At 47.1% G+C, this 21,297-nt stretch overlaps 1 protein-coding gene across 4 annotated transcripts in view; it reads left to right on the forward strand.

Moving 5' to 3' along the window:
- Window positions 1–21,297, forward strand: part of MYRIP (myosin VIIA and Rab interacting protein) — a 217,899-nt gene that overhangs the window by 118,234 nt on the left and 78,368 nt on the right. The window lies entirely within an intron of this gene.

Here is a 21,297-nt window from a genome sequence, read left to right on the forward strand (position 1 = left end):
TCATGTCTTAGATTCCGCAGTAAGTGATATCATACGATGTCTGTCTTTCTCCGTCTGACTTGCTTCTCTCAGTATGATCTAGGTCCATCCATGTCGCTGCAAATGCTTACGGCCACAAATTGTTGATTCAGAGACCCTGAATGGGGCCTTTGCTGCCCGGCCATGTTCAGCATCCCCGAAGCCTCCAAACATGTCCTCCCCACCTAGATGCTTTGCACCCCTCCTGGGCTCTCTTTTGTCTCCCCCTTGATCACAGCCAGCTGCCAGGAAAGACTGAAAGGAGCTCACCACGTGCCATCTGGGGTGGGCATATTGCCGACCCCTCTCCCAGGGGAGTTTTATTTACATAGGTAAGTCCTTATGACAACTCAGATGTTCTACCCTGGGATGCTTTCAGCAGCGCCTGGGGCAGTCCTGGATCTGTCTTATCACATGTGGCTCAGGCTGGTCACCCGGATTCCCAGGAAGGACTGGAGAAGAGAAGTGAAAGTCGTGGCCCACTTCCTGAGCGGGAGGCAGGTTGTCTGCCTTAAATTCACAGATCCCCAGAAAGCCTCCGTGGCAGGCCTGAGCCTCGATTTACAGGGTAGGAGGGACTTCCCTGGTGGTCCAGTGGCTAAGACTCCACACTCCCAATGCAGGCGGCTCAGGTTCAATCCCTGGCCAGGGAAATAGATCTTACACGCCTTAGCTAAGAGTGTGTATGCTGCAACTAAAGATCTCTCATGCCAAAATGAAGACTGAAGGTCCCAGGTGCTGCAACTGACACTCGGCATAACCAAATAAATAATGAAAATAAATATATTTTTTTAAAGAAGTCTGCACAGGGTAGGAGATGGGCTGAGAGATCTGCTCAGTCATGTGATTGACAAGGCACTGAGCCTGGACTGGGAACCCAGCTTATTTTATTTTGAAGCCCAGCATCGTTCCACTGTCCCACTCTGCTTACCTGGGAGCAGAGGACACCACCTCCAGCTCCCAGAGGCAAGTCTGGGCATCTAAGGATGCCCCGGCAGGAAGCTTAGTCTGCTTAATGGGCTTCATGCCCCAGGAGGTACGGGCCCCTTGATGCATCAGTTTTGTAGTTAGTGATGACTCCCCACCATGGAATGGAGTCCTGAGCCTGGGCCCTCTGGCCCTCCCAGGGGACAGTGGAAGCAAGTCTGCAGTTCCTCACTGGCAGCTCCTGCCCAGGCTGGGGATAACACTGCTGTTGCTCCCTCCCTTGCCGTCACAACATTGCTTTAATGCAGGTGACATGCCCTGAGCTTAGCACAGGTTGCTTCTCTCCTAATCTGTATTTTCAACTTGGCCATAACAGCATTGCATGCGTGTGTGCTCAGTCACTTCATTGTGTCCGACTTTTTGCAACCCTGTGGACTATAGCCTGCCAGGCTCCTCTGTCTATGGGATTCTCCAGGCAAGGATACTGGAGTGGGTTGCTGTGCTCTCCTCCATCCCTTCTTGACCCAGGGGTCAAACCCACCCCTCTTATGTCTCTTGCATTGGCAGGAAGGTTCTTTACCACTAGCGCCACCTGGGAAGCCCAACAACATTGCAATTGAACGCAAAACCAGTGCAGTAATTGCTTTGAACTCCTAATTAGCCAGAAGCAGCCCATCCAGGTTTTCTTTTGCTCTTAAGATAAAGAGCATCCCACCTGCTCTCCCACCCCCCACCCCTTCCCTCCCTCTCTCATCGTAATGGGGGTCTCTCTCCTCCTGGAATAATGCTGCCCTCCTATAGTGCTTCCAGACCTCCCCTCACAGTCCACAGATGGTCATCAAGAAATGTTTGTGTTTGTTGATATTCCTCTCCCATCCATGCCCTCCCCTGTCCTGCTCACTCGTTCTAGGCTCTTGTATTGTTTATTTTGACTATACTGGGTCTTCGCTGCTGCCTGGACACGTCTGTCTCTAGCTAGAGTAAGCGGGGGCTACTCTTCATTGCGGTGCATGGGCCTCTCATTGCGGAGGCTTCTCTTGTTGCGGAGGCGGGCTCTAGGCTCACAGGCTCAGCAGTGGCGGCTGCCAGGCTTAGTTGCTCTGCTGCATGTGAGATCTTCCTGCACCAGGGATCGAACTCATGTTCTCTGCCTTGGCAGGTGGGTTCTTAACTGCTGGGCCATCAGGCAAATCGGTAGGCTCTTGTTTGGATGCTTCCCCCACTGGAATATAAGCTCCCTCTCTGTTTGGCCCACCATATTGTCCACAGTTTCTGGCACATAATAGGTGCTCAACAAATATATCCTAAGTGGTTGGTTAAATGTCTTAATTCTTACAACAAAACTAGGAGATAAGACTCCCCCTCTTGTAGGTGAATAAATGGAGACTTGGAGAGGTGTTGGAATTCAGGTCTCAGTCCTTCCATCTCTAAAGCTGGTGTTTGTTACCCAGTGACAACCCCATGTTCCGACTCCTCTGTCCCCCACTGGCCTTCCCATCTCGGCTCTGGAGGAGGCTGTCAGCTCCTCTCCTTGGAGGCACATGGATATGTGTCGCTGGGGTGCTGGCTTGTCCAGACGTCTGCCCTCCCAAGTGACTGAGCTCCCCCAGGGACAGAAGCCTCGTGCTGCGTCACTTCCTCCCCCAGCGCCGGTCACTGTACCTGCCCAGTACACTGTGGATTCTCAGTAGGGGGCTGGGAATCCCATTCCTCTCTGTGTCAGCCATGGGTCACCAGTGATAGAAAACCCAACTCAGCTTCAAGAAAAGGGAATATATCTGCTACGTAATCAGAGATGTTCAGGGGTAATGTGGCTTTGGGTACTGCTGGATCCAGAGCTTAAACTGTACCTTCAGGACTGTCTCTTTCCTTTCCATTGCTTTCTGCTGGTGGGCTGCAGTTTCGCACTTGTCACAATCGCAAGATGACAGCCGGAACTCTAACCCTTCTCGTCTCTCCATCACATATCCTTAGAAACCACCCCTCTTGCGAGTGTTGAATAAAGTCCAAGGCATGGCTCACACTGGCCTGATGTGTGTTCACCTGTCCCTCCCCGATCTAATCACTGTGGCTGGGAGCAGGGGAAGACGCCTGATTCAAGCCAGACCCACTCCTGGGGCCAAGGTCAACTCTATGAAAAGGAGTGGGGAGAGGCATTTCCCCAAATATTTGGGGTACTGTTTTATCAGGAAGAGGATGAATGGATGCCAGACTCTGAAAAGGAAGATTTCCACTATGGGCTGTTTTCATGATTTCCCAAACTGACCTCGCACCTCCTCCAAATTGGAGTAGTCCTCACGAGGACAGAGCCTGACTCCTCGTTCCTCACATCCCTTCTGGGATGACGTCGCCAGGCCTGGAGCTGTAAACAGAGCCTGGCATCCTCATTCTCTGCGCGGAGAGGGTGAGCCAGCTTCTAGCTGCTGCCTACACAGGCTGTGCTGCTCTGAGGCACCCCAGGACCCAGTGGGGATTGTTTTCCCCAGCGCAGAGCCAGACTTTCAGGTACCCAGGTCCAGAAATTAGGCCCTGATGAGAGGAGCAGGCCCCTGGGGGGGCTCCTGATCTGCTGTCCTCAGACTGAGAGAATCCAGCCTTGCTCTGGAGCCAGTTGGAGAAGAGAATTCCCCAAAGACCCTGACAGAGCTTCTCTGGGGACCTTGGGGAGGTTTTTGAGAACTGTGTAGGCAGGAGCTGTGTGTACAGTCCAGACACTGATCAAGTTGCCACACACGCACACACACACACATCTCCTCTCTTTCTTGTTCTCCGTCTCTCCCCATTCCCTTTTCCTCACATGCACTTGCAATATGCTCTTGAATTCTTCACAGTCCCTCCTCCTCTTTCCCCGTCCTCTTCTCTCCCCAGCTTCCTTCCCTCACGCACAGAGTGACATCCAGTGTCTCTCCCTGGGTCTTTGACATGTACACTTTCCCCCTTTTCTCTCACACACATAGAGGCTGAACAACACAACACCTCACCCCTCTCCCGCTTCCCCAGCCCCCCAACACACACACACACACACACACATACAAAGACTCCAGCCCTTGGATAACATGTGACCACTGACCCTTTAAATGTTGGCCCCCACATGTTTTATCCATGGGATAAACTGTGTCCGTGTATCCTTTGGATACACCCCACATGGCAGTCAAACCCTAAATGCATGTCCCAACTTGAAGGTGGGGCTCATGCACCCATGGAGTGTCTCAGATAAGAAAACTATATCAGAGGAGGGACATGATCTGAGCCTGGTCACACAGCCACTGCGGGACAGAGGGGGACAGGGAACCCGGCTCTCTGGACCTCAAGGCTGGTATCTTTCCCATGTCTCTCTTCTGACTTAGGATGTGTCTCTTAGGCCTGAATCCTCCCAGGAATAAGGGGGACTCTGCTAGTGGTAAAGAACTCACCTCTCAATACAGGAGATGTAAGAGATGTGGGTTCAATCCCTGGGTTGGGAAGATCCCCTGGAGGAGGGCATGCTAACCCACGCCAGTATGTTTGCCTGGAGAATCCTGTGGCCAGAGGAGCCTGGCGGGTGACCGTCCATGAGATCACAGAGTCAGACACGACTGAAGCATCTTAGCAAGCAAGCAATGTGAGGATGAAGTCACATGACAAAGGCAGCGTGATAAACCAGTGGGAAGTTCTCTGTAAGTCCCTCTGACTCTGTAAGTTCCGCTCCCCTCCAACAAAACCCTCAAATGAGTGACCAACAGAATCAAAGATTGTACCGTGTCTGCGTCACCTCTGGCCACAGGGGTGGCCAGCCTAGGCCACAATTTCTGTGTGATTTCATGGCAAGAACTGAATTAGAGGGCTGTCTGGACCGGCCTGAGGTGAGCTGCTGTGCAGGCAGCCTGGGAAGTGGGGTGCAGTCCAGCAGATTCTCCCAGGGCCCCCACCTCAGAGCAGTGGGGCTGAGAGTACGAGGCAGAAGACATCAGTATCTTTGAAAGATTAAAGCTCTCTTTGCCAGGCAAAAAGACAACTGTGAGAAAAATCCGGGCGCTCTGAGAGGCGGCATCTGTGCTGCTTGGCAAGGCCCCCTGTGTACTGCTTGGGTAGAGCGAGGCACTCCAGCCATTGTCCTGACTCCTTGTTTTCCGCATCACTGTGACTTGGTATCAGTGGCCTTGCCAGAACCCAGAAAAAAGGCTCAACTGTTGCCATGGAGGCTCTCAGCTTCTTCAGAGGCTGGGCCTTGAATCACTGCCTCTGCAAACAGATTCCACAAGCACCACCAAAATAAGCCTGTGGAAAAGGGAAATTATTTTTCTGTATAAGAGCTAGCATTGAAAGCGAAAGTGAAGTAGCTCAGTCGTGTCTGACTCTTTGTGACTCCATGCACTATAGCCTACCACGCTCCTCCGTCCATGGGATTTTCCAGGCAAGAGTACTGGAGTGGGTTGCTATTTTCTTCTCCAGAGGATCTTCCCAACCTAGGGATCAAACTCGGGTCTCCCACACGTTAGGCAGATGCTTTACCATCTGAACCACCAAGGAAGCATTATTGAGAGCTTATCTTTCTTTAAAGATTTTTAAAAACTTTTTTTTTGTATTTGTGCATAGCCAATTAACAATGTGATAGTTTCAGGTGAGCAGTGAATTAGTCATATATATACATGTGTTCATTCTCCCCCAAACGCCCCTCCCACCCAGGTGCCACATAACATTGCTCAGAGTTTCATGTGTTACACAGTAGGTTGTTGTTGGCTATCCATTATAAATAAAGCAGTGTGTACATGCAAGTGTAAATTCCTTCTCTAAGTCTGTGAGTCTCTTTCTGTTATATACATTTATTTGTATCATTTTTTAAAGTTTTTTTCTAATGTGGACCATTTTTTGAAGTGTTTATTGAATTTGTTACAGTATTGCCTCTCTTCCACATCCTGACTCTTTTGGCCAGGAGACATGTGACATCCAAGCCCCCAACCAGGGATCAAACCTGCACCCTCTGCACTGGAAGGCAAAGTCCCAACCACTGGACCGCCAGGGAAGTCTCAAGGGAGCTTATTCTGTGCTGAATTACTGTGCTGAGCACTCAGTTCTCCTCATAACGCCAGAAGGCAGATATGTTGCACCCAGTTTACAGGTGTAGAAACTAGGGAAAGGGAGGTCAGGGAATTTAGCCAGCACTTGCTAGGAAGTGGAGGAGTCAGGAGTTATACCAGGCAGGCTGGCTCCACAGTCTATCCTCTCTACTATGATGCTCTCAAGAACTCAAAAACCTGCTGCATTCTGCAGTGCTTAGCTGAATCCTGGTCAGTGGTTTCAATTTTGAGGAGAATTTTGTTGAAAGCCCCCTCGAAAGGCAATTTATGAAATGTATTCACGGCATCTCTGGAGAGATATTTTTGACTCTTTTTAAATGGAGGAGCTCTGAAGTCCACCATCGTGGATAATGCTAAGATAAAATATCCCCCTCCCCACCACCTACACGTGCAAGATCTTGGCCAGGCTCCCACCCTGGAGGTGGGGGTTGGTAGCAACTGCGCGTAATTCCCACTCCTGAAGGACACAGCCTGCAGTGTGGCGCCCGGAGCCCCCTGAGCGCCCCTGTCGAGAGAAATCTGCAGAGCCGGGGCGCACCACAGAACCCACGTGGAGGTCCCTTCTGCTCACACTGGGACGCTGGGAAGGGGATTAGGGATGCCTGTCGACAGCATGGACAGTGCAAGTGCTGCCGACCTTGTCCAAGAGGAGCTTGTCCACTCGAGGAGAAGGGAAATGTGGCTGGAGGAACTCAGTCATGATTGCGAGAGAACCCCGCGGTTCCCCCCTGCTCTCATCTCTCCCAGCAGCCCTGCCAACTCTGATCTGAGCTCACGATGGTGCTCCCTTCAAGTCGGAGTTCCTCACACTTTCACCCCCCAAATGACCAGTCTCAAGAACTGGGCGGGTCAGATGGCTTGCATCTGGCCCCATCAGAAACCACTGTATGATTCCAACATACTTTTCAAGTCAAAGGACAACAGCAGCCTTTTTTTTTTTTTTTTTTTTGAGATTTACATTTGAATTAACTTGAAGTACATTGACTTCTTTGATTTGCTGAATATAAATGTGTTTCCATTTTTGTAAGAGGTGGCCATCGATTTTTCCATGAAAAAGAGTGAGTGAGGTTTGTGCCTTTTCAAAGTTTGCATTTATGCCCCCACGTATATGGAGAGAACCCATTTCTGATGCAGTTCATTCCAGGAGAGTGTAAACAGAGTTTTGTGCACCTGCATTTGTCTGGAAGAAAGACACACACCCACAGGCTGCAGTTATTTGGCAGTGGGCAAAAGAGAACCAGTTCCTTCCCTTCCTCATCACCCTTGGTTTATCTGTAGATCCTCTTCTAAGGAAGTGCTTTATCAACAGTGGCGCGCTGTAAGCAGAGTGCCCTGCGTCCTCATGAATATGATGAAGCATGCACTCACACACACAGATGGGAGCTGGTATGATGATTTGCCTAATAGTCTGCCTACCACTTCACAGTAAGGGGGTAGCACATCCTTCAAAATCCTGCCTAGATCCTTTAGAAGGAAGATTCCCCAGTTTTTTCCTAACAAATGTTCTGCTCTCTTTGTGTGTGTGTGTGTGTGTGTGTGTGTGTGTGAAGGCCATTCTCTGCCACACTGATGTAAAAGCAAATTAGGAAATATTTTAAATGCCAATCAGTTGGGCACAGGTAAAATACGCCTGCTAAGTTGCTTCAGTCATGTCCAACTCTGTGCGAGTCCATGGACTGTAGCCCGGCAGGCTTCTCTGTCCATGGGATTCTCCAGGCAAGAATACTGGAGTGGGTTGCCATTTCCTTCTCCAGGGGATCTTCCTGACCCAGGGATCAACCCAGGTCTCATACGTCTCCTGCATCGGCAAGCAGGTTTCTTTACCACTAGCACTACCTGGAAAGCCCCAAATAAAATATAGTGAAAGTGAAAGTGGACTCTTTGCAACCCCATGGATATACAGCCCATGGAATTCTCCAGGCCAGAATACTGGAGTGGGTAGCCTTTCCCCTCACCAGGATATCTTCCAAACCCAGGAATCGAACCAGGGTCTCCTGTGTTGCAGGTGGATTCTTTACCAACTGAGCTATCAGGGAAGCCAAATAAAATATAGTACACCCCGAAACAGGAATAAGGAGGGTCTACGTTTATGATATGGGATGATCACCAGATGTGTTCCTCTGGAACAGTACAAAGAGGTACTATACTACCATCTGTACAGAAAAAAAGCAGAGGTGAATATTTTAGGGAGTGTTGTCTTGTGTGTGCCTAGGTGATAAGAAACTGATAGCATTGTCTGCCTCTGAACCGGATGGATGGTGACTATGGGTGAGCAGGAGATACATTTCAAACTCTGTGACACATCTATTCAATTTTTTTACTTAAGGAAAATTAACAAGCAAAAAACAAGAGAGCATATTGGCTTCACTGTTGACCAGCTATCTAGCCTTTGTTTTTGCAAAAGAATATTTGTCTCATCGTTTAATTTTGAGGACTAAAAGGACCTGGCCGCATGCCAGGTGTGTGGTAGGCACTCAACAAGTGAAGGATCCTGTCAAGTACATGGCAGCCCCAGCAACTACGATCCACTGTAAACAAACAGTGACGTTTTATATTATCTTTAACCATCCACTTAATATAACAAAGTCCTTGCCTTTTCATTTTCATAGTAGTACATTGTGTGTTTATTATAGCTAAGTCCAGAATTGGTTAATATAAACAGTAAGCAGATCATCTTGTCCCAACAACCAGCTTGGAACTTAGAGACACCTCACTATATGATACAATGTTACATAGGTGGTAAGTCGCTCAATTGTGTCCAACTCTGCGACCCCACGGACTGCAGCCCTCCAAGCTCCTCTGTCCATGGGGATTCTCCAGGCAAGAATACTGGAGTGGGTTGCCACGCCCTCCTCCAGGGGATCTTCCTGACCCAGGAATCGAACCCAAGTCCCTTGCGTCTCCTGCGTTGACAGGCAGATTCTTTACCGCTAGCACCACCTGGGGAGCCCAAAAGCAATGTGTCATCTCCTTTTTTGGCTTATTCATCAGTTTGAGTGATGGTAACATTATGTTAACAATAAGCCAAAAAGGAAATTACACACTTTTTTTTAAATACAAATGTGAAGATGTTATCAGAGTAAAGCTGGCATACCTCATTGTGTCAGGATGTGGGAGGTGAGGCGAGATCCTATGCAACTGTGCGTCCCTGAAAGTTTGGCTGAAGGAAGCTGTGATCATTTGTATTCTGAGGTGAGATGCAGAAAGATAAACATGTCTTCCAGATCACCCATAGAGTGACGTGACTGGGGCAAGAATCCACGTGTGCTGACTGCCTTTTCTCTGCTGTCTTGGTCCCTAGTTCACGCAAAGTAGCACCAGACGAATGTGAGATTTCCCTTCTGGGCCCTTCTGGTTCAGAGTGCAGATTTCTGTAGCTAGAGCCACAGCAGTGGCTCTTCAAATAAATGCAGTTAAATTCTCTTACTTCAGGTTGATTCTGACAAGTGAAAGATGTTTAAGTCCCAATCAGCTTTACAATTAAGAAGGCAAAAGAAAAGCCATATTCCAATGACATTTATTTCTGCCTCCAAACAGCCAATGCTAAAAGAAACCATTTCGTTCCCCATCCCCCAGGCTTAATAACTGCCTGGTTGAGTATCATTCCGACTCGCTGAACCAGAGAGGAATGAATCAAGCGTAAGGGTGGAGCAGAGAGCCACGGAGATGCCGGAGAGATGGAAGAGTGAAGGGCCAGGTCAGTGCCAGTGACATCGAGTCTGGGGAGGGCTTCCTGAGGGACTGGTAGGGACAGACGGTTGGGAGGCCAGAGTGGCTGCAAAGCAGAGGCACTGTGCCCAAGACCCATGAATGACAGCTGGGAAGTCCTGGAAGGACAGAGCATGCCCTGACACTTCCGCCTCCAGACCATCTCAGAAATGTCTTCTTATTTAGATCTTCCCAGGCTTCTCTGGTTCCGATAGTACAGAATCCACCTGCAATGCAGGAGACCCGGGTCAGGAAGATCCCCTGGAGAAGGGATAGGCTACCCACTCCAGTATTCTTGGACTTCCCTTGTGGCTTAGCTGGTAAAGAATCCTCTTCAATGCAAGAGACCTGGGTTCGATCCCTGGGTTGGGAAGATCCCCTGGAGAAAGGAAAGGCTACCCACTCCAGTATTTTTGCCTGGAGAATTCCATGGACAGAGGAGCCTGGTGGGCTACACATTCCACAGGGTTCCAAAGAGTTGGATGTGACTGAGCAACTAACACTTACTTACTTGGGTGATGGAGCTTCGTTGGTTTTTATCCCTAATTACTAATGCAGGACCCCAGCCTCCTCCAAAACTCCTCCCCCCATCCCACACCTATGGATTCATGGGAATCTCTTAAGGGCACAAGTCTCAACAACTAGCCGGTGACATCCATGGATGTTTTTCCACTTTCTCCCCAGCTGTTCCTCATCCTTAGTGTATTCTGGGCACTGTATTCATCACCACACTCCCCTGGGTACCATCACTGTACTCTCCAGGCACCACCTTCTCCTGGGGTCATCTGCTTTACTGGGCAGCTTTTCCCTCTGCCAGGGGCACAGCTGTGTCCCCCCAGGCACTCACCTGCCACCACGGAACCTACTGTCAAAGTGCCAACACGGGGCTGCCCTCTCAGGGCCAAGTTAGGGTGTGGAAACAAGGCACTCACCTTGGGTGCAAAGTTTAAGGGCGTGACCAAAGCCAAATAATTAAGGCAAATATTTAAATGACAGTATGTTTAAAAAGCAAAATTAATGCAAAAATTCACAAAGAATAAAATATAAGTGTTTTCACTGAAGTATAGTTAATATACAATATGATAGAAGTTACAGGTGTACCATATAGTCATTCACAATTTTTAAAGGTTATATACCATTTACAGGTATTACAAAATATTTGCTGTCAAAATGCAAACATTTTGACTAAAGACAGGGTCTATTAATAGTGAATACCTCTGACTGGAGACTGAGACAAAAGGAAATAATTATCCCCCTATGTAATATTCTTATATATTTTAATGATAATTTTTCTAGCATATTAAAGTATCTGAAAAAAAATAGTGAAAAGTTGAAAAGCATGTATATATTAAGTTTAAATATTTTATTTAAAAAGCACAACTATTTATAATTTTACTTTCCAGCCTTGATGGAAGCACTCTCATCAATAATATTTTCAAGGTACCACCTCATAGCAGTCGAACGGCCATTATTAGAAAGTCTATCGGCTGTGTCTCGTGGTGAAAGGATTGGAATCCGCCTGCTAATGCAGGGGATATGGGCTCAATCCCTGGTTCAGGAAGTTTCCACATGCCATGGAGCAGCTACGCCTGTATTCCGCAGCTACTGAGCCTGGGCGCCAGAACTACCCAAGCTTGTGCGCCTAGAGCCCATGCTCCGCAACAAGAGAAGCCACTGCATCAAGAAGTCCTTGCATCACAACAAAGAGTAGCCCCTGCTCGCCACAGCTAGACAAAGCCCACAAGCAGCAACAAGGACCCAGTGCAACAAAAAAATAAACAGGCAAATAATTTTTTTTTAAAAGGCTGCAATTAACAAATGCTGGAGAAGCTGTGGAGAAAAGGGAACCCTCCTACACTGTTGTTGGGAATGTAAGTTGGTGCAGCCAATGAAGAAAACAGTATGGAAGTTCCTCAGAAATCGAAAAATAGAATTACCATATGATCCAGCAATCCCACTCCTGGGCACATGTTTAGACAAAACTATAAATCAGAACAATTCATGCACCCCTATGTTCATAGCAGCACTGTTCACAATAGCCAAGACATGAAACCACCTAAATGTCCATCGACTGATGCATGGAGAAGGAAGGTGTGGCACATGTGTACAATGGAATGTTATTCCGCCATAAAAAGAAGGAGATAATGCCATTTGCAGCAACACGGATGCAACTAGAGATTATGATACTAATCTTCAAAATCCACCCCTTTCTTCTCTCCTTCAGCCCGTTTCCTCTTCCATCTCCCGTTAGCCACAGTGCGACCTGGAGAAGCTGTGCAGAGAGGCCCAGGGGCAGCCGTGGGCCGTCACCCACAGACGCGCAGCCTCACTGCTCTCCCAGGCTTTCCCTGCCGCTGTCTGTCGACTCCAGCTTCCCACCCTCAGCAGGATACTTCACATTAATGGCAATTGTCACGAATCAACTGAACATGACACTTGAGCAGCCTCCTGGCCACGACTGTCTGCAAATCCCCAGTGGCACGCTCAGGGTTCCCAGTGTGAGAGCTGCTCTTCTCCATTTAGCCTCTCAGCATCTCTTGACTTCTCGAAGCTGACAGCCCTGACTCCACGCTCAAGGGCCTTCGTGCTCTCAGGGCTGAAGGAGTCTTATTTTCCAAACACCTGCCTGTCATTCTGTTGTTTTCCCCATGGCTTGGAATCAGTAATATCGTCCTGTGTTCTTTACAACATGCCAGATCTAGCCTCAGGCTCAGTGATTCTCAAAGTGTGGACTGCGGAGCAGCAGCCTCACATCACCTGCACGTCGTCAGGAATGCTCATAGTTGGAGCCCGCCCAGACCAAACAAATCAGAACCTCTGAGGTCGGGCCCAGCAAGCTGGGTTTTAAGTTTAAGAACTGCTAAAGGTTAAGAACTATCTTAACCCTAAAGTCTAACCTTTTGCTTAAGACGAAATGTAGAAATTGGACCCATTTCCTGACAAGTCTATTTTTACTCTTTATCTATTGATTATACTCACATCCTGCCAAAAAAAAAAAAAAAAAAAGATGCAGAGGGCTTAAAAGAAAATAATAATATTGATGATAATAATAATAATAAAAAAAAGCACATCCTAAAGATTTACACAGGGCAGGATACTGTGACAGGTGCCTCTCATGTATTATATCATTTAATCTTTAGAAGAATCTGATGAAATATTATCTCCTCTGCATCTGGGAGGGGAAAAAACCTCTGTTAAGTTAAATAGCCAAGGATCAGATTTGGGGGAGAAAAAAGTTTGCTTGTTCAGTGGGGGTTTTTGTTTTGCTTTTCTAGTAAGTTGGGTAATCATACTTGGAATTTATCCTAGGGACATTGTATCCAAGGAGTTACGTAGAAATCATGATTCCTAAGAGTTGAGTCTCACTCAGCAGGGGAGAGGGGCTTCCCCGGTGGCTCAGTGGACACAGGAGACCCAGGTTTGATCCCTGGGTTGAGAATATCACCTGGAGAAGGGGAATGGCCACCCACTCCAGTATACTTGCCTGGAGAATCCCATGGACAAAGGAGCCTGGCGGTCTACTGTTTATGGGGACGCAAAGAGTCGGACATGACTGAGCGCCACACACACAGCAGAGGAGGTCTGAGTGATTCTGGCAGCAAGACTTTCTCTTGTCTTTTCCTCATCACACGTGCTCCCTGGGGGGAGCGGCCATCAGCAGGGTGACAGACCTGGCTGCAAAATTCTGGGCTCCCCGGGCCTGCGTCGGCAGGAGTAAGAGTGCACACTGTCATTCAGGGAAGTCTGTCCCCGGACAGCTGCTGTCTCACGTGACAAGCAGCCGAGGTCCACGCTGATGTCAGTTACTGGTCCTGATCCTATATTGTGGTCTACACAGGAGGAGGGGTGGCTCTCTGATTTTTACTTCCTTAGATTTTTCTCGAACGGTTTTCTTATAATAGAACTTAGTTTAATGACTATTTCCTCACTCCCTGAAAGGCTGGGAGGAAGAGAGAAGATAGTGCATCAGTTTCTCTGCCTCGGGCAGCATCTCTGCAGCAGCTGCATCTCCTTTGTGGCCCCACCTCCTGGTTCCAGGATGCTCCTCCCAACAATGCCACCTCCTCCCTGGCCTCTCTGGCCCTAGGGTGGTGGCAGCTTCCCCGCGGCTAGCCTCTGGATGCCTCACCATCCTCTCGTGGGAGTCTTGGTGGTTTCATCCTCTGTGTAACCAACTGCCTGTGTTAGAGTCGATCTGTTTGAAAGACCTGGAGTTTCCTCTCTTTTATGTCCGTCCTGTGTGTTGCTGGTGCTGAATCTTCTCATTCTGTGTCCTGTGAGGCAGAGCTCACCGATCATGGTTGTGCTTACAGTTTTTAGGAGAGATGCTTTGTTATCCATGCATCAACAGGGTCCTCTTGAGTTGGTCATGGAGTTTAATTGCTGTGCTTCTTAATTCTTACCAACAAAGTAATGTTAGCTCATCATTATCAATTTAGTCTGCTGTAGACCGTTTGGGAAACTTTGCTTTATATAATGATTTGAACTTGGCTCATCAGTATTTTTGGCATTTTATTTATTCATTTATTTCTGTAATGGAAGCACGTGAAATTGGGACTACCACTGTAATTACTCTATTCCTCTTCCAAACTTTTTTTATCTGCCAGTTTAGTTCTTTTTCCTTGGAAAGCAGGAGAAGCAAGTGAAAGTGTTAGCCACTCAGTCATGTCTGACTCTTTGTGATCCCATGGACTATAACCCACCAGGTTCCTCTGTCCATGAAATTCTCCAGGCAAGAACACTGGAGTGGATTGCCTTGCCTTCCTCCAGGGGATCTTCCCAACTCCGGGATCAACCCCGGGTCTCCTGCATTGCAGGTGGATTCTTTACTGCCTGAACCACCAGGGAAGCCCAGGAAAACAGGAAGGAGGGAGGCAAGACAGCTGTTGAGAGAGACAACTTGTCCTACCTAAGTAGCTTGTGGTCTAAATTAACAACAAAACAAAAACCATATGTGAACTCAGAAAACACCCAGCTAATTTCACTGGGCCAGTGCTTATTAAGCTTTGATGGACCTAGTAGCCACCTGGGAATCTTGCTAAAGTGCCGTTTGATTCCGCCGGCCTCGGGGTGAGAGCAGAGGGCTGGGATTGCCGTTTTTATCGAGGCTCCGTACGGTGCCCACACAGCTGGTCGGAGGACTGCGCAGGAGGTCGGGGGATCCATAGACTGTCCCCGATCTGTGCGCACAGCACCTGGCGTGCCGGACCTGAGGGCCACGGCGGCCTTGCTTCATCACCAGCAGCAGGATCTGAGCAGTTCTGGCGTAGGCAGTTCCTTCCTCTTCACAATCCTGTTATTTTGTCTAATGAGCTGAAATCAGTCTGGCATTCCTGGGGTTGTAATTTCAGTGCTGCTCTTGTGATGTAATTTCCAGTCTGTCTTCTGATGAGAATGCACCATGTTTGTAAGTTTATTCATGTCACAGAGAAAAAATTAGCAAACTGCTTATACAAACAAGTGACTTGAAGTGTTTAGTATCCACAGAATGATAAGTAGGTTGTTTGGGGGGAAATGATACAATGATTTGACATTTCCTTCCGAATTCTTGATCCCTGGGGCTTTCTATTTGCTTACACTTTGAAGCAAAAGTCATCATTTGCAGTAAGAACGCTAATTAGAGGTTCTGGAAGGAAAATAAGCCGAGCGGATGTCAAGGCACTGACCCAAGGATGAAGTCTACAGTCTGTTCCCTGATTTGCTCTTAGTTCAGTCAGTGACTAGCAAATTACTTATCTCCATTTTCCTTGTAAACTAGAGATAATGATTATTTTTACCTCCCTTAACCCCAATTTTTGGTTTCAGTGCTACCTGTGGACCAAAGACCACCAAATCCATTTTTCTAGTTCAGATTTCTATCTACAGACTAGTACACCCAATGAGCACCAGGTATTGCCACCTGAGGATGTGGGGGGCAGCCCTAATATAGGTGTCCTGACTGAACTTAGCACCTTCCCTCCAAACCTGATCCTCTTCCTGTATTCCCTCGTCGGGTGACCATCATTTTACAGACAAACCAACGGTAGTTCCAAGGACTAAATGTCATCAGTTCCGACTATGTTGTGATTGGTGAATTTTGAAGGCTTGGCTGTTGACTTTTTTAAAGCTTTAGTGTTGAAAGAAATTATCATGGTTAGATTGTGAAACCGCCTGGGACTAAGAACCTTTGTATGGGTATCCTTAGGGACAAATTGGGATCATTTACAAAATAAGCCCAGAGAAATAAAGCAAGGTCCCTCTGTACAGTTCCAACTTGGAAAGTTTTTCACCATAAGTCTCATCATCAGCCCTATGGATCCCTGTCCTTCCTAAAGCACCTCTCCTATGTGTTTACTGCAGTGAGAAGGGGCAGTTCGGGTGTTATTAAAGAAAATGCCTGCTATATCTGGAAAAGATGAAAACTCTAATTCAAAAAGATACATGCACCCCAGCACTCATAGCAGCCCTATCCACAACAGGCAAGACATGGAAGCAACCTAAATGCCCATCAACAGATGATTGGATAAAAAAGATGCGGCCTGTGTCGGAAGGTGTGGAACAATGGAATACTGCTTAATCATAAAAAAGAGTGAAGCAATGCCATTAGGAGCAACATGTATGGACCTAGAGATTATCATACTAAGTGAAGTAAGTCAGACAGAGCAAGACAAATATCATATGTTGTAGCTTATTTGTGAAATCTAAAATGTGATACAAATGAACTTAAAAAAAACAGAAACAGGCTCATAGACATAGGAAACAAACACGGCTACCAAAGGGGAAAGGAGAGGGAGAGGAATATATTAGGAACTTGGGATTAACAGATACTCATGAATACATATAAAATAGATAAACAACAAGGATCTACTGCATAGGACAGGGAACTGTTCTGAATATTTGGTAATAAATCATAGTGAAAAAGAATCTAAAAAATAATATGCATATATATATTTATATGTGTGTGTATTTACCACTGAAACACTTTGCTGTACATCTATCTGAAACTAACAGAATGTTAGTCATCAACTCTACTTCAAGGTTTTAAGTCCAGAAAATAATGCCCGAGCCGTAAATTCAGGATGGACTCTGCTCTCACACCTCTGTGGGAATGATACAGAATCCTGTCAGCCATCCTGAAGATGCCTTTGGCTTGACTTCTGGTTCCGTGGCATGATGCCTCTGGCACTCACTGAAGGGACTAGTCTGACATCACTGTTGGGTACGAGCTTTGTCGGTTTTGTCGCCACCCATACCTGGCAGCGTGTGGCAGCACAGTGCCTGCACGTGAAGCACTCAATAAACAGTGAGGAGTGAAAGAATGAGTGAGTGAACACATGAAGGAATTCACGCACAGACGCACCTTGTCCCAGTGGGACACGACATTGGGCTCTTTCCTCCTCATCTACGCTTGCCTGAAGCTGCCTCTACTCGGGAGGCGGCTGGAGATGTGAGGGCGGGCTGGGGACCCTGCAGCACTCAGCCAGTCCATCCTGGGTGCGCTGTCTCCACAGCCTTCTCCCCACACCTCTGCCCTACGAGCCGTACATATCCTGAGTTTCCTCTGAGCCGTGAATTTTAAAATAAGTGAAATGAAAGCAGTAATAGCAAATGAAGGTAATCATGACTGAGCATTCCCTGGGGCTTCCAGAGACGCTCTCCACATTAACTCGAAGTCAAAACATAATCTAAAATGCATCGGTTCTACGGAAAAGCTTTCTAGTCTCCAAATGAGGCTGCAGGTCTGCTGGTCATTCTCTAAGGATTCAGTACCTCTCATCCTGCCACCTTCCAGCAGCCCAGGCAGAGCCCTGATTCCCCTCTCTGACTTGAGCAAGCAGAGGCATTTGAGTTTCTGTGTCATCAAAGTGTTTCTAAATGCCATAGAGTTTTAGTATAACCAGGGAAGGGAGAGCTCATCCTAAGATGCCCTTGAAGTACAGTAAATCCCCTACGTAAGGACAAGTTCCAATCTGAGAGTGTGTTCGTAACTCCAATTTGTTCCAAGTCCAACAAAGTTAGCCTAGGTACAACTAACACAATTGGCTATAATAGTACTGGACTGTAATAGGTTTATAATACTCTTCACACAAGGGACTTCCCTGGTGGGCCAATGGTTAAGAATCTGTCTTGCAATGCAGGGGACGCAGGTTTGATCCCTGGTCTGGGAACTAAGATCCCACAAGCCATGAAGCAACAAAGACTGTGTGCCACAACTACTGAGCCTGTGCATCACAACTAGAGAGTCTACGCACTGCAATGAAAGATCCTCCAGGACGCAGTGAAGATCTCACGTGCCGCAACTAAGACCCAATGCAGCCAAATAAATTTTTAATCAAGAAAGAAAAAAAAAATAATTTCATACAAGTAATACATTTAAAAAAAAAGCACAGAAAATAAAGAAAATATTGTTAGTATTACAGTATAGGGCATCACCAACTCAATGGACATGAGTTTGAGCAAACTCCGGGAGATAATGAAGGACAGAGAAGCCTGGCGCACTGCAGTCCATGGGGTCACAAAGAGTCGAACACAACTGGACGACGACAACCACCTTGAAAAGTACAGTGGCACAGTACAACACCTGGCAGACAGGGGCTGGCATCCAGTGAACAGGCAAGAACAAGTTACTGCCTGGAGGAGGGAGTGGAGGTGGGATGGTGGAGCTGAAGGATCTCATGAGGCTTAGGGGATTAAGTAGTTTGCTCACAAGCAATGGCAATACATGTCAGGGTCTGGGCCCGTCCAGCCTGCTCCAGCGCCCATGAGAATTTCATAGTGAGTCAACGAAGTTTTTGGCACAGTGCCCAACATAGAGCAAGCACTCACATAATGGTGTTCATTTTGTTAATAGTAATGATACTGATGATACAGTGCAGTTTTATGTAAAAGGACGACACCTTTGGTACATTCTGCCATTTACAGCTGCTTTCCTCTCTCAGGGAAGACGAGCCTCTATTTGCTGTCTTGCCTACCAAGCAAGAGTGGAGGGGATGATGCTTCCTGTGCTTTACTTGGGGTTCAGACATGGGCTTTTCCATGGAAAAACTGGCCACTCCATCGGGGGTTTCTTGGGGTTCACACCTCACTCCAATTTGAGGACTTCAAAATCTCACACTGCAGATGAAGAGGGACATTGGTACAAACTTTCTGAAAGACCAACATGTTTGAACCCAGCAATTGTACTTCGAGAACCCACAACTGTAGATATGTTGATCATTTAGCTGCCAACATATGCATCACAGAATTGCTTTTGATAGCAAATGAAATGGGCAAATTCAATGTCCAGAGACAAAAGACATAAAACATGCAATATTCACACTATGGTGAATTCTGGGGCTACTAAAAATGCTATGGGGAAGACTGTTCAACCATTCAAGTCCATCAGGAATACTGAGTGAAAAAAATAGATTTAAAACTGTGTCCATGTATGACACAAACCACGACAATATTGTAATTAGCCTCCAACTAATAAAAATAAATGAAAAAAAAAAACTGTGTCCATCCGTCACTAGATTTTATTGCCTATTATGTACACTGACTGCAGTGGGGGAAAAAACCTGTTTTCCATGAGCATATGTTCCATTGGAAATAGAAAATAGATAATAAACAATTTAATAATTATTAATTAGCATATTAATGTACTGATTGTCTTATAAATAATAATTATATAAAATTAAACATCAGGTACAGAGAAGCACCCTAGAAGTTTGGAGAGAGAAAATGGGAGGAAGAGGATAGATGTGTTGGCATGGTGGTGGTGGTTTTTAGGGGAATAGGAGGGCCTCCCAAGGAGGGGACATTGGTGCAGAGAGCTCCAAGTTTGTGGAGCTGGCAGGCTTGACTCTGGGGTACATGGACAGAGTCTGGTAGGCCAGCAGGTGGGGCTCCCCCAAAGCTGAACAAGGAGGGCTTTACCACCAGGTGGTAACCCCGGTATTGAAGTCTTAGTCCTCCTCAAGCAGATCGTTCAATTTTATTAGAGAACTGCTTTCTATTTTTTACTAGAACCAAGCATCTCTGGACCAACTGTCAGTTTGGGAACAAGGAGGGGGGCCCAGAGGCCTCACTATCATCAACACAGTTACTAAACTAGCTTTGTGAGGACCGTCTCATAATCCAGTCCTGCTCTCTGCACCAAACAACTTTGTTTTTTCTATGAGTCAGCTAGCTTCTTTTTTGTTTTACTCACTAGTTTGTTGTCCTTTTTTTGCTTCCACATATAAGTGATATCACACAGCATTTGTCTTTCTCTGTCTGACTTACTTCCCTCAGCATGATGCCCTCCAAGTCCATCCACACTGCTGTGGGCATGTGTGCTTAGACGCTCAGACTTGTCTGACGCTTTGCGACCATATAAACTGTAGCCCGCCAGGTTCCTCTGTCCATGGGATCCCCCAGGCAAGAATCCTGGAGTGGGTTGCCATGCCCTCCTCCAGGGGATCTTCCTGACCCAGGGATCGAACACGCGTCTCTTATGTCTCCTGTATTGGCAGGCCACATTGTGCAGATTTCATTCTTTTTTACCAAAGAGTATTCACCATTCAACATTAAATTTGACCTCCCAGTCTGTGAGTCCCAGTCCTTCTGACTGTTTTGCGGGACATGCTCTGTTACCTTTATGCTATTGCTCACTTAGAACTTTCCAGAAATCTGTCAGAATCTCTGATTCTCCTCCACGCCCCACTCTTCATTTCTACAAATTTCTTTCCCTTTGGACATCTCACATTTCACTGGTATCTGGGGAAGAAGGGCAGCTAAACATGTGCTTGTTCCTCCACTGAATTAGAAGCATTTATATTCATCTTGCTTCTCTGAACTTTTAAAATGAGTTTATGCATTATTTCCATTCATAATAAGAAAAATAACAAAAGCTATTCTTAACATGGGAGGGGTTTAGCAACTTGTTCTCATCAGGCAATAAAGAGAAGAATCGCGTGAGCGTTTCATACCAAATGTGATAGCGCTGACCAGGAAACCTCCTTCCCGAGGTACTTCAGGCTGAATGAGTAAGAGGCTGCAGAATTTTGCCATAGAGCCCAGGGTCTCACTTGTGCTCTTTTATCTTCCCAAGCTGAATTAGAAATGCTGTCAATATAGTAAGACTACCAACTATAAAGCCTGCGAGCTACTAAACAGATGTGTCAGCTAGTAGCTTCAAATAGCTACATTTATCAGCTTGCTCTTCGGATGGACTCAGATGCACGGTCCTTCTGCTTGTCTCACTTAGGCTCACTCCTGCATCTCCAGTCAGCCAGCAGTCAGTGGCCTCGCTCTCCTGTCCAGGGGTCGGCTGGCTATTGGCTGGGGCAAGAAGGGTGATCAGGCTGAGTGTCTCTCGTCATCCCAAAGGCTATTTTGGGCTTGTTCACATGGCAGTGAGTTGCAGGGCGTCCAGGAGCAGCAAGAGAGGAAGCTGGCAGGCTCTGGACCTACACAGCATTGCTTCCACCAGTCTCGGTGGTCAGAGCAAGTCACAGGGCCGGCCCAGATCCATGGAGCCGAGAAAAAAGCTCTGTGTCTTGACGGAAGGAGCTTGCAAAGCATTGTGGCAGCTTTTGCAATCCCTTGTTTCCTAATTCTCTCCTTTAATTCTGATTTTCTGTTTCCC

This window comes from Muntiacus reevesi, chromosome 4, assembly GCF_963930625.1.
Source record: "Muntiacus reevesi chromosome 4, mMunRee1.1, whole genome shotgun sequence".
NCBI lineage: Eukaryota > Metazoa > Chordata > Mammalia > Artiodactyla > Cervidae > Muntiacus > Muntiacus reevesi.